This window comes from Anomalospiza imberbis, chromosome 20 (assembly GCF_031753505.1).
Source record: "Anomalospiza imberbis isolate Cuckoo-Finch-1a 21T00152 chromosome 20, ASM3175350v1, whole genome shotgun sequence".
Taxonomy (NCBI): Eukaryota; Metazoa; Chordata; class Aves; order Passeriformes; family Viduidae; genus Anomalospiza; species Anomalospiza imberbis.
Genome location: NC_089700.1, coordinates 1,496,242 through 1,509,773, shown reverse-complemented (window position 1 = coordinate 1,509,773; position 13,532 = coordinate 1,496,242). Strand labels below are relative to the sequence as shown.

At 47.9% G+C, this 13,532-nt stretch overlaps 1 protein-coding gene across 9 annotated transcripts in view; it reads left to right on the top strand.

Annotated features, from left to right (window-relative positions):
- AUTS2 (activator of transcription and developmental regulator AUTS2) overlaps positions 1-13,532 on the top strand; it is a 785,653-nt gene that overhangs the window by 676,557 nt on the left and 95,564 nt on the right. The gene's annotated exons all lie outside the window — the stretch shown is intronic.

The following is a 13,532-nucleotide window of genomic DNA, read 5'->3' as shown; positions in this document are numbered from 1 at the left end:
ATAACTTTCTCATGACTTCCCTCATAATAATATTTTTAAGAAACCAGGGAGGCTGACTGGTGTTGCTGGAGTGCAGCTTTCTGCTTTAATGGGCTGCAGCTGAAACAGTTCAGAAGGCGGTGAGGGTTTGGAGTGGGGGCAGCCCGAGTTAACTTCACACCCCTGCCAAGCGCCTGGACCCGCAGCAACTTCGGCTTGTCAGGTTGGGAGAATTTCTGCAAATGAACTTTGCAAAGAATTATGCAGGGCTTGGCATTACAGTATTACACACTCGCCTGTTCTCAATCACTCACTGGAACTTATTTTGTAGTTAACCTCCATAAAGGACTGCACAACTGAGCAAAGGCCTGTCACACACACATTATTTAGAAGCCCTTATTATTATTTTATTGCCAGTCCTTGACAGCTGAGGAAAAGCCAAGCGCTTTAATCTTTCTTTCCCTTTAGTTTACAGTGTAAGAGCTGCATGTAAGATGGATTTGATTAATATGTAACAGAGATGCAATTCTCTGTAAAATGTGCTGTACTTTAGAACCCTGGAAAACAAACTGCATCACAATGGCTTAAATCTCAGTCCATTGTATTATATAGACATCATAAATAATAGAGAGCAGGCAGATATTGCTGCAGGCTTCATCTACATAACACATCTGAGCTCTCTATAATGTGTTCAACTTGTCACTTTTAGTACAGAAGAGAGGCAATAAAGCTAACAGCTGACTAAACCACATCAGCCTTGCTTCCACTTCCAGGGTGGTGAATGCTCATTAAGCAATCTTAGCTGTGACTTTTAAAATCCATAACTCTTACAAATGTAAAAAAGTTGCCACAAAAGATTAAGCGCAAAATACATGTCAAAGCATTAATTTTCTGCGTGTAGATTCCAACCATCGCAAACCTCAAATATTTCTTCCCCTTTTGTTTTATATGTGCTTTTGGTTAAAACAGATCTTCATAAAAAATATTTGTTTCCATCTGGGGCAGCAAATAACCTCAGTGATTGTAGGGAGTGAAGGAGAATTGTTTTTCATGCAGCCAGGACAGGCTGTACTTCTGCACCCCAGTAGGATTTTCACTTGGCAGGAATGTTGGCATGTCAGCTGGGAGATCAGGGATGGAATAAGTCCCTGGGCAGAGTTGAAGTGTGGCACGACCCAGAGCAAGGTGGTCCCTCCCAGGGGAGAGGATGAGGGCAGACCCTGTGAAGATAGGGCCAGAAGGACACTGAGGAGCCAGAGAAGTGCTGGACTGGCAGGAGCTGAAGGATGGGCACAAAGCACAAAGCCCAAGCCCAGAGCTTGGGATCCAACCACTTTATCCTAGGAAGTGGTCTAGGACTGAAGGCAGGCTCAGGAATGCGAGGGATGAAGGATAAATGAACATCCAAGTGTCTGTGGAGCTGCTGCTCTGGGCTGATTTCATGGGGCACCCATGGGAGAAGTTCCATGGCAGCACTCAGCGTGCAGGTGTTGTCCCCAGAGACTTGCTCTGTGCCCCAGAGGCTTTGTGTCTCTGCCAGCCCCTTTGGTTCCAGTTGTCAGATTGGCCCCAGTGGCTCCTGTGGATGCACACATTATCCTTGAAATACCCTGGAGGCTGTGGGAGGTGGTTGGGATGCCCGTGGCAGTGTCCCAGCACCACTATTTGGAGATTGGCCAGGCATCTCTAACACAATGCCTCCTTATTATCCAGCTACCTCCAAACCACCCTCAACTCCAGCCAGGTAAAGGGGAAAAGCATATAGAAGTACAAATTTACATCAAGTATGAGATAAATGTTTAGAAGAATGTTTGTTGTAGGCAAAAAAATGGGGAAAAAAAAAAGGGTATTAGCAAAAGGGTGTGGCCTGAAGGGTCTCTGCTGGTGTCCAGTGACGGAGAGGTGCTTTCCAAGGAGCCAGCACGGAGAAGGGGTTTTCCAGGAAAGCCTTGGACTTGGTAGCCCGGGGCTCCCAAGGGTTTTGTCACAATCCAGTTGTGAGAAAAGCCCAGCTGGGGCTGAGAGGGCAGCCCTGCCCTTAACTCCAGCCTGGAGAGGGTTTATCAGGCAGTTAATCTCCAGGAAAGCTGAAGGCTTTAAAGAGAGAAGTAAGTAATATATAGGCTTTGCTTTGGCTTTTTGCACAAAGGAATTTCATCTTGTGACAAAAAAAAATTTGCTTCCAATTATAAGGGAAATATTTCAAGGGCAAAAAATGCAACTTGGAAAGCGTAATCCCCCCTTGCACGTGGGTGGGTGCCAAGCTGTCCTATACAAAGGCTTTGTTTTTGTAGTGCTGAGACAAGCCTGGATTTAGAATGGAAAAGTTCTGAAAGGAGACACCCCTCCCCCCCTTTTACCCCTAATTTCCTACCAGATATGAGAAATGCTTTCTGCAATAGAACCAGTGGTGTTGCATACAGTCTGGGGCAGAGGTCTGTGTGGAACAAGCTGGCAGGGCTGTTGAAAGGGAGTTGTTTCCAGTTTCTCCAAGAAGCCGATCCAGCCTTTTGGCTGCCCCCTTCCCATGGCCTCGCTGTGGTCCCTGGTTAATCAAGGACAGGGAATTGCATGGGCACCTTGCAAAAGGAGGGAGCAGAACTGAACAGGCAGCTTTATGTCTCGTTAACACCCCTTCTCTGGCAATCATACCGGTTCAGTGGCTTATCTTTTACATCTTCAAGCAAAACATTAATACCTGAGGCTGATTGTTCTTGAATTCTTCAAGTGTGCTGTAGTCCCCTCCTCCCCCCTAATGGCACCTGGGACTCTCAGAGGGTGTGATGCTGTCATACAAAAAGTCTTTAAGAATCTTTCACTCCAGGCTGACATCCCCACAGGATGCATTTTAACAGTTTCAGAAGCTCTTCTTTCCCAGGGGGTTTATTAAATGTCTGTCATGAGTATGGACTGGTATTTGCAGCATTCATTTCAGATTTAAATTGGTTTGAAAGTTCTGTGTTAGGTGGTAAAGAAAATGCAATATTATTTAGAGGCTGTGGTCATGGGAGCAAAATTGGGAGTGATGTGACAGCTAGGCGCCCTCTAAGAATCAGAGGTGAGGAAAGGGAAAAGATTGTCCCAGCAGTGTCATTCTGCTACTGAGGAAAATTATAAAAATGCCATCCTGTGTGTCATTTCCACCTGGGCAGCGTGCTGGAGAAGTGTAAGGAGTGAATCTGTTCTGGCCATACAGAGGGGAAGGAATAGGGCTGAACAGTCAGGTACATCACCTATGTCTTTCATGCCCAACATAAAAATAGACAATTCTCTGGTTTTTTGGTAGCTAGAAGCTATTTCTTTTACTGGAACATAAATCTAATATTTTTTTTTTCCTTTATTTTCTACTCTATGTATGCTTATCATGCTCCTGAAAGTGTTGAATGGGGCTTCCTGTACTTGAAGAGGGAGAGTGACATTTTAGATGGGCTGACAGTGATGGGATAAGGGGGAATGGTTTTAAACTAAAAATGAAGAGATTTATATTTGATGTTAGGGAGAAACTCATGACTCAGAGCATGGTGAGGCCCTGGCACAGGGTGCCCAGAGGAGCTGTGACTGCTCCATCCCTGGCAGTGTCCAAGGCCAGGTTGGACGGGCTTGGAGCAGCCTGGGACAGGGGAAGGTGTCCCTGTCCATGGGGGAGATGAGCTTTAAGGTCCCTTCCAACCCAAACTGTTCTGGGATTCTATGAAGGAGAGTTGGTTTATTAGCTAGAAAGAAACTGGAGTACAAAAAATATTGTAGAAGGAGGAGGTGGACAAAAAACTGGAAAACACAGAACCAACGTGCTCTTCTGTAGAAGAGGTATTCATTCAAATTCTCCAGTTTCCTCAGGATATGTCTGTATTTCAGTGCCTTGCCATATGTTGGAATGACAGCAAAGTTTACCCTTAATATTTTTCCAGGCACTTCAATGTTAAAATGATAGATAGACTTCACACATGCTCTCAACATGCGGCGTTGGTGCGAACGCGGAGGATAGAGAGGCTGAGCGAGTCTGTGAGGCCTTTTTTTCTTCGTTGCTCTGTGCTTGAATTCTCATCTTTGCCATCCACTGCATCCCAGTGTGCATCAGTGAACACCAGTGCTATGGAATCACGGAATCACAGGATCATTTAGGCTTAGGTTGTTTTGTGACTTTGTTTCCTGGTTTTCCACTCTTTGCCACAGGGATTAGATTTGAGCTCACACCCACAGGGGTACAGACAGCGGTGCCTTCTGAAACACAGCCACTTTGCTTAGCTTCCCTTTGGAGGCCATCCAGGAGGAGCCTGTTAGAAAGGGTCAACAAGGGAAGAAGAAAGCCTGTTAGCTTTCCATGCATGGGGTAATTGATGTGTTAGGGCTGGTACAAGATTAGCCTGGTTGTAACATGTCTGCAGATCGCTCTCACTGTAAGGACCTTGGAAGGGAAACATGCCAAGAGGTTTCTCTGCTACAGCTGTGCAGGAAGATCAGAATCAGCCATCCACAGTGCAGCCTGATACCTGCCTTACCCTCCTCTTTATTACTATTGATCCAAAAGAGAAAATGTTTTAGCAATTCTGGACAGCTGATCAGTGTCATCTGATTCCCATCTCGGTGTGCCGGTGAAGGACAGCGTGTGGGAGCGTGTCTGTGCTCTGCCTGCTGGGGGAGAAATAGAAACCTTCGGTCTCCCAGGCTGTCAATCCAGCAGCTTTTCCTAAGTGCCACCTTCCAACCTCATACACAGCACTGCTCTTGGGAGGCAGAGTGAAACCAGCTCCGGAGCATCCACCGGTTGAGGGTGTTGTCTACTGGCTCCCTGGAGGCTCCTGGCAGAGCCACTTTTGCACTGGGCAGTGCAACAAACTGCCTGCAAATAAATAAAGTGACTCGCAAACAGCAGCGATGGGGGAAAAAATGGTGTGATAACATTTGTGAGTGAATAATGTCGCTGGGGCGAATGGGATCCGACAGGAATCTTAGCTCAGCAGAGCTCCTGAACTCTTCACAGCACAGCCAGATGGCCTGGTGCAACAACAGCCTTTCAGAATTAATAACTGCTGCTCTGGAGGGAGCTTCATGCAGGAACTGTTTCGCATTTCGGCAGGAGTATTTTATTTTCTTTCTTGGTGCTTTCTGGCCGCTTTGCTCTGGTTGAGGTGTCAGAAGTGCTCAAATGGGGGTTTCAAAAAAGGAAAGATTCTCCATCTCCTTTTCCACTTTCTTCTCATCCTCCACTCCCTCTGTGCTGCCTTCCCTCTGCCTTTGGCTTCGAACATTGCAGCTTTTAATCTAGAAATTATGGTAACTTGTATGTGCATTTTGAGAGTATATCATTGCTGCAGTTAATTAACAGTTATTAGCGTTAGCGTACTGTGCTGTATTATATGTCACAAATCATCGAGTCTCCCTGTGCAGTTACAGCAATTAAGAACTCCATCACACCTTCTGTATAGTCATTTGGTTCTCTTCCAGGTCTTTTCAAAACTGGAAATTGCTAATCAAATCATTTCTGCTCTGTGCCTCAGTATCGTTTATTGCATTCCTAATGATGTGCGACTTTTTTTTCCTTGGCCGTTAACAGAGGCATCCATGCGTCTAACCCATTTCACACCACCGTCATGCTTTGGAGAGGCGATAATGAACTTGCAGGAGGAAGTGGAGGCTTTGCTGCTTCTCCCCCCAGCTTCTGCTGCTGCTTCTTTTTTTTTTCCCCTTTTTTTTTTTTTTAAGCCAATGTCTTTCCTGCTGTTGGGTGATTGAATTTTGAAACTGTAAAATGCATTGACAGACTGACAAACCCAAGTTGCCAGAGCTGGAGCTATCACAGTTTAGCTTCAATTCAGAGCTCAGTGAGATTCCTGCCTGATCAATTTGTCATCCCTCTAAATGGAAACTAATTACTTCCCAGGGAAAGATTGCAGGCAAATATCACCCTTTGCATCAGCAGCCTTCTGCAGTGAGGTGGAAGCAAAGTCCAAAGGGTTTTAACTAACGGAGGAGAGCATGAACTACTTCATCTCTTGCCCCTTTCCATGGCCTGTCAGGGAGAGTTTATTTTATTCATGCTGTCAGTAAAATTGCCTTCGCGTTTGCCTGGGTCGTATGTCAAGGGCATATTTCCCTTTCCAGGTCAGCTGCAAGGGAACGAACGTCATGATCCTGACAAGGATGTTTGATGTCATCTGAACACAAAGTCCTTTCTCTTATCCTGAGATTGATGATTCTGTACATATTGAAGCCCGGGGCATCCTTCTGTGGGTTTCTGTGTCAGCTCCACTTTGCTTGGAGTCTTCCAGCAGTGTCCAAGTGCACCACAGTGTTGGGTAGGCTTCGGAAATCTTTGTCATGGAGTCCTACTCCTGGACACAAATAGCTGTGGGTGTTTGGAGAGGAGCCATGCTGAGAGCTGTTAGGAGCTCTGGAAGTCCAAGAGGTCATTACTGAGCCCTTGGGGACCTGCTGACCACTCAGCAATCCCACCTCCACTTGCCAAATGGCCATACCAATGAAGCCAGACATCAGCTTCTTGAGCCATTCACTTCTCATCAGCTTTGTCTATTCACTTCTTTTTGCCTTGATACATTTTTCTGTTAAATATACAACAACATAACAAGACTCTGGTGGCAAGATTTTGTGAGGATTATATTGTCTTAACAAAATACACCGGGAAGGAGTGGGTGCAGAGCAATAGCTGGTACCTGCTGCAGGAAGAAGGAGCTCATTCAGAAAGCAAAAACATCTCCTGTGGGGATCTGGGGGCCTCCCCTCTCATCTCCCCTTGCCTTGGCCACCTCCGTAAATAGCATTGGCCACCACAGCCCTGGCCTTCTGCTTTTGCCTCTCCAAATATTTTAATGACTTTATCAGACAACACAACTGAATTTAAGACTGAATTTCCCAATTTCATTCTCTTTGTTTTACTTTAGTTGCAGCTATGTAGCTGTAAATATTGTAAAAGTAGAGTTTTGTAAGAAAAACCTATTCTAGAATAAAGTTGAACTAATGTGGTGAGCCTTCCTGTTGGTGACGGGACAATTTTTTTGGAAGAAAGATGTATGGAAAACTTCAAGTGCAAAGCTGACATCCTTGGCTTAAGCAATCTCAGTAGCAGAAAGCAGGTTCAGAAGACTGTGCCCCATGCTCATTCTTGTGCTATTCCCTAGAAACACATTGCTGACTTTTCTCAGAGGCTTTTGGTCTGTTGCAGTAGGACTGTCCTTGTGTTGGAAGGAACATACCCAGATCTCCATATGATCCTGAGTCACAGGACACACCATGGACTGAGGAGGGCCAGGAGAGGTTCCCAGGTGGGAGATGGCAGTGGCTCCCAAGGAGCTCTGTGTTGAGGCATGGTGGGGGATGTGTGGTTAGGGAGCAGTGGGATGGGGGGTCCCTGCTCAGTGACTTCTTCCTGTGCCTGTTGTAGCCCCACAAGCTCTGGTGCCCACGCGCACTGGGAGCTGTTTGGAACCTACCTGTGTGTCCCCAGGGCCTGCTGGGGAGCTTCTATCGACATGCAAGTACAACAGAGTCATGGTCCATGCCAAAGGTCCTAGCTGCAGATTCCTACGGGTCATTCCAGTTGTAAGACATTAATTTGCCACTCTTCAGAAAGGTGTTAGCTCCTTCTGAGCATTGCTGAAATGGGGGTGGAATTTGAGTCAGCCTTGTCTGACAGTTTCCTCCTCAGGTTAATTCTTCGATATGTGAGATGTGAGAGGTCTGGGACTTGCATCCAGAAAGTGATTTATGTCATATAAACAGCTGCAAGTGAAGAAAAAGAGGCTCTGCAAAATTACAAACTTCAAATGGATGGAGGTTACAGATGCCAGAACCCCTCTGCTGCTTTGGGGATGGCACTGAGCTCATCTGTTGTCATTTTTATTTCAGAAATGTAATGATGTGAAGGGCTGAAGCCTTGTCTGGTTTCCACTCTTTTTTCCTGATGAATTATCACAGTTGGACAAAACGTGGGGTTTTTTTGTTTGTTTGTTTGTTTGGTTGGTTGGTTTGGTTTGTTTTTTGTGTTTTTTTTTTTTTGGGGGGGGGGGTGTTTTGGTTTTGTTTTGTTTTTGTTTTCCCCTGGAAAGATCCTGTGTATCCCCAGTGTAAGACTTGGGGTGGGTGTTGATCTGTATCCCTCTCTCCAGCACACAGTGCCATGCTGATGTGCAGTGACTTCAGCAGCAGCATGCTGCCACTAAAATGAGTACCAGGATCCACTGGTTTCTGTGAAATGCTGCATGTTTGAATTGTTTATGGGCTCTTGAAATATTTATGCTTTATCATAAGCTTCCAGTAGCTCTTTGCTTGACTGCCTTGCCTGATTCCTGCTGCTCTTCAGGCTGTGCTTCAGGTGGGTTTTCTGTCCCAAAGCAGAGGGCAGTCACACCAGAGGGGAGCCTGGAGGGCAGGAGATGCTCACTCAGAGGAACGTGTCCCACGTGGACATGCCTCAAGCTGGCAACTCCTGCCTGAAGTCACACATTCTCATGGTGTTTCTCTTGACACCATGAGGGAATGTGTCAGGCCAGGCCAAGTTCCACCTCTCCCTGTACATGTGCTGTGCCTGGTGCCAGCTGCAGACAAAAGAGACACCAGGGTAGTTTTTCCAAATTTTCTCCAGGTTGGCCAAGTCATTTTCCAAAATGTGTATCTCCTTCCCAAAACCTTTCCTGGCTTTTGCTAGCCCAGCACAACCCATGCTGAGATAATTTTGGAAGGCCAAACCTGTAATTATCATAAACCAAATCTTCAGGAACAGTTGGGCTGGCATCTGCTTTTCCTCTGAAGCATCTCCACTTAGGAGCTAGGGAAGTACCTGAGTACTCTTGCTGCAGATGGACAATCCCTTGCAAATCTTTGTTTTAAAAATGAAGTACTGAGAAAATCAACAACAGAAGCCTCTTAAGGCTTAATTTAAGACTAAGGTGTAAATTGAAAGCAAGTCATTAAGACAATGCTGCCTTTATAAATGTTTGTGTTTCAGTTTGACTGACTTTGGTCTAGCTCAGGTCAAGTGGGAGCAAACTTCTGCTGAATGGGAATCAGCTGCTCTTTAGACAAAAGCACTGTGTCCCTACAGCTTTTCCTGATGCTTTAAATCCCTTGAAGTCCCCTCAAATCCCTTCAGAGAGACCTGGATAAATTAGAGAGATGGGCAATCACCAACTGTACGAAGCTTAACAATGGAAAATGCTGAGTTCTGCACCTGGGGTCGGGCACCCTTGGCTTTGTGCTTTGTGTATGGACTGGGGGAGGAGAGGCTGGAGAGGAGCTGCAGGAAGGGACCTGGGGTTCCTGGTTGATGGCCAGTGGGATGTGAGCCAGCAGTGCCCTGGGGCCAGCAGGGACATCCCTGTCCTGGGGCTCCAGGCCCAGCAGCGCCGGCCGGGCCATGAGGGGATTGTCCTGCTCTGCTCTGGGCTGGAGCAGCCTCACCTCGAGAGCTGGGGCAGTTTGGGCACCACAGTGTGAAAAGGACATGAAACCATTAGGGAGCATCCAAAGGAGGCCACGAGGATGGGGAAGGGTCTGGAAGGGAAGGCGTGTGTGGAGCAGCTGAGGGCACCGGAATGTTCAGCTGGAGGAGACTGAGGTCAGACCTCATTGTGGTCTTCAACAGCCTCAGGAGGGGCAGAGGAGGGGCAGACACTGATCTCTGCTCTGTGGGACAGGGACAGGACCCAGGGGACAGCTGGAGCTGGGCCAGGGCAGGTCAGGCTGGAGATCAGGAAAGGTTTTTCCCCAGAGGGTGCTGGCACTGCCCAGGCTGCCCAGGGAATGGGCACGGCCCAAGGCTGCCAGGGCTCCAGGAGCTCCAGGGATGCCCAGGCTGGGATTGTTGGGGTGTCTGGGCAGGGCCAGGAGCTGGGCTGGATGATCCCTGGGGATCCCTTCCCACTCAGGATGTTCTGTGATTCTGTGAAATACAGCAGTTAACTGTAAAGTGAGTAATGTCACACAGCCACATCTGCTCAAGGAGCCTCAGTTGCAGTGAGCTGCCTTTTGCCATATCATGAGAGGACAGTCACTCCAGGCTGGCTGGGCTTGCTTTTTGCCAGCCTGAGACACCTCCAACAGTTCAGTTGCTAAAACTGAATGGTGCTTCAAAGAGGAGCCTGTTAATGAGCTGAGCAGCTTATGGTGTGTTCCTTGTAGCTCAGATATTTCTGCAGACACACAGGGATTTGGGATACCCAGTGTGACCTGACTGAAATGCAGGCTTGCTCTGAAAGCCCAGATGTAGCACAGCTGGATTGCTACAGCTGTACCTTTAGAGATGTGCACAATGAGCATTATTGCAACTCTGTGTGGGGTTGGGTTTTTTCCTCCTATTTCATGAAGTCTTTTATCAAAAACAAATATTGTACCCTCACTCCTAAATCTGCTTGGATTGGGTTTTAGAATCATAGGATGGATTGGGTCAGAATGGACTGTAAAGATCACCATTTCCACCCTCTGCCATGGGCAGGGACACCCTCCACTGTCCCAGGCTGCTCCAAGCCCTGTCCAGCCTGGCCTTGGGCACTTCCAGGGATCCAGGGGCAACCCAGCTTCTCTGGGCACCCTGTGCCAGGGCCTCACCACCCACACAGTCAAGAATTAGTCACACGGTTTGACCTAGGAGCTTTAAGGTCCCTTCCAAGCCAATCTATTCTATGATTCTATGCTTTAACATCCCCAAAGAGTGGAGAGGTTTCTATTTCAGGTTTTGTATACATCCCAAAACAGAAGGTAATTGCAGAAAGGTGAGATGGGACCAAGGTTTGATGGCCATTGATAAGAGCACTGCACTGCATTATTGGTCATTTATGTACAGATAGTCTTCAGGTATCATTACCAAACACACCAAAAGGATTGATCAGTGTCCAAAAATGCTTGCCAAGTTATCAGAGAAAAAGAGGCAGCAGGAGGAAGGGAAGGATGAACTGGTTTCTCCCTTTACTCATCGTGGAGTTGCATGTTGGGTGGGTTTAACCCCAGCAGAAATTCCTTGCTTTGTGCTGGTGACTTAACCTCAGAAGATCATTCTTCTTGGCTGTGTGCACTTCAGTGAAGTAATGTCCAGCGTGGCATTGCTCACACTCCTGGGAGTGCCTGTTCTAAAGGAGGGGAGGGCAGCTGTGGGCTCTGGTGGCCTTTGTAATGCTCCGCTTCCAGGCTGCTCCTGCCATGGTGCTGGGCTCCAGCCCGTGTTGTCATGCACCTGGCTGCCTTCAAGGAAGGTCTTGAGTTTTTTTTTTTTTTTTTTTTTCTTTCCCAAAAGACAAAGAAAACATCTGGTAATTTGAGAATTGGTCTTTGTGAGAGAGAGGAGCAGCTCCCCCACTCACTGCGGTGTCAGTGTTCTCTGTTTAGATACCATTAACTCGTCCTTTGAAGGTAGTAGATGAAGTTGCCAACAACAATTAAAAAACAATTTTTTGAAAGTCTTGGGTTTCCCCGACCCTTCTCAGATCAGGAAATGAGATTAAAATCAGTTGCTGAAAAGCCACTGTGTTTATTTGAATACAGCCGAGCATGGCAGCTCGGCCGCCTCATTAAAGGAGGCATTATGAGCAGCCTGGTGTTGTGTTCCCGGTTTGATAAAGAGTATTGTCTGACAGCAAGCTTGGTGCAGCTCCCACTCCATGCTCTGGCACATATTTTCTGCCTCGGTGGTTCCTCTCAGTAGGATAGCCAGCCTCTGCCTTTCTGTTTGACGTTTTTGCTAATAATTACTTGAAAAATCATCCACTTCTATTTAAAAATTGCTACATGAAGTACTAGTCCGTCTTTGCATCATGACAGCAAGAGGCCAGTGAAGTAAGGGGTGTTCAGCCACATGAAGCTAACTTCATAAAGCATTGCCCAGGGTGCACTGCAGGATGACTGGAAATAATTAGCCTCTGGAGGTTGGAAACCTATGCCGTAAATCCCAGAGCTTGGAGTGAGGAGAGTTTTTTATCACTGTCCTTGACAGAAAAATTGTAACATCACGGCTTACTCCGTCTTTGACATAATAAACTCACAGTGGTGCTTTGCAGAATCCCGTGCTCACAGCCCCGTTTGCCTCTCCCCTGTCCCAGCCTTGTCCCATGGGTTACAGCTGGGCTGTAGGAAGTTTCCTTTGGGCCTTAAACCATCACACAGACACGTAATAGCTTCCAGGCGTCTGGCTCCCAGCGAGAATCAGGCCCTCTCGGAATGAGACAAATTTCCACTGATGCAATCGCTGCGACCTTAGAGAATAGCAGGATCTGAAGGTGAATGAGCTGCTCCGAGCCGTCCCCGCCGGCGCCACGTGTGCTGAGGGATCCCTGCCCCGGGTCGCTCTCCAGCATGGACACAGAGCATTCCCAGCATGACTCTGGGAGCTGTGAGCAGCTTGGGCTTGGAGGCAGAAATTCAGAGTGGAAACGTCTGCCCGGATCCTCGGGTAAATTGTTGTGTATATCAGGAGTGTCTTGTAAATGATAATGAACAGATGCCTTGTACGTATTACACAATAAGCCACTTGAAGTTGTCACCAGTTGTTTATAGATGTTATTAATATTAATAATTTACCACTCATTTCCATATGAAACCACATTAGGCTTGTCTACACTGCACCCAGTTACCTGCAGAAGCTGTGAAGCTGTGGCAGTGTGCCCGAGCTAACACGTCCTGCTGAGAAAATGCTGCCTTTGTTCAGGGCTGTGTGGAAGGACAGGGATGTGGGGAAGGACAGGGATGTGGGGAAAGAGCAGGGATGTGGGGAAGGACAGGGATGTGTGGAAGGACAGGGATGTGAGGAAGGACAGGGATGTGGGGAAGGACAGGGATGTGTGGAAAGAGCAGGGATGTGGGGAAGGAGCAGGAATGTGTAGAAGGGACAGGGATGTGGGGAAGGACAGGGATGTGTGGAAAGAGCAGGGATGTGGGGAAGGAGCAGGAATGTGTAGAAGGGACAGGGATGTGGGGAAGGACAGGGATGTGTGGAAGGGACAGGGATGTGTGGAAGGACAGGGATGTGGGGAAGGACAGGGATGTGGGGAAGGAGCAGGAATGTGTAGAAGGAGCAGGGATGTGGGGAAAGAGCAGGGATGTGGGGAAAGAGCAGGGATGTGGGGAAGGACAGGGATGTGGGGAAGAACAGGGATGTGGGGAAAGAGCAGGGATGTGGGGAAGGAGCAGGAATGTGTAGAAGGGACAGGGATGTGGGGAAGGACAGGGATGTGTGGAAGGGACAGGGATGTGTGGAAGGACAGGGATGTGGGGAAGGACAGGGATGTGGGGAAGGAGCAGGAATGTGTAGAAGGAGCAGGGATGTGGGGAAGGAGCAGGGCTGTGTGGAAGGAGCAGGGATGTGGGGAAGGAGCAGGGATGTGGGGAAGGACAGGGATGTGGGGAAGGAGTAGGAATGTGGGGAAGGACAGCGATGTGGGGAAGGACAGGGATGTGGGGAAGGAGCAGGGATGTGTGGAAGGAGCAGGGCTGTGTGGAAGGAGCAGGGATGTGGGGAAGGACAGGGATGTGGGGAAGGACAGGGCTGCTGATGATGGCCTGTGTCCCCACACACAGCCCAGGGGGCTGCAGGAATTAGTGAGGCCCCTGCT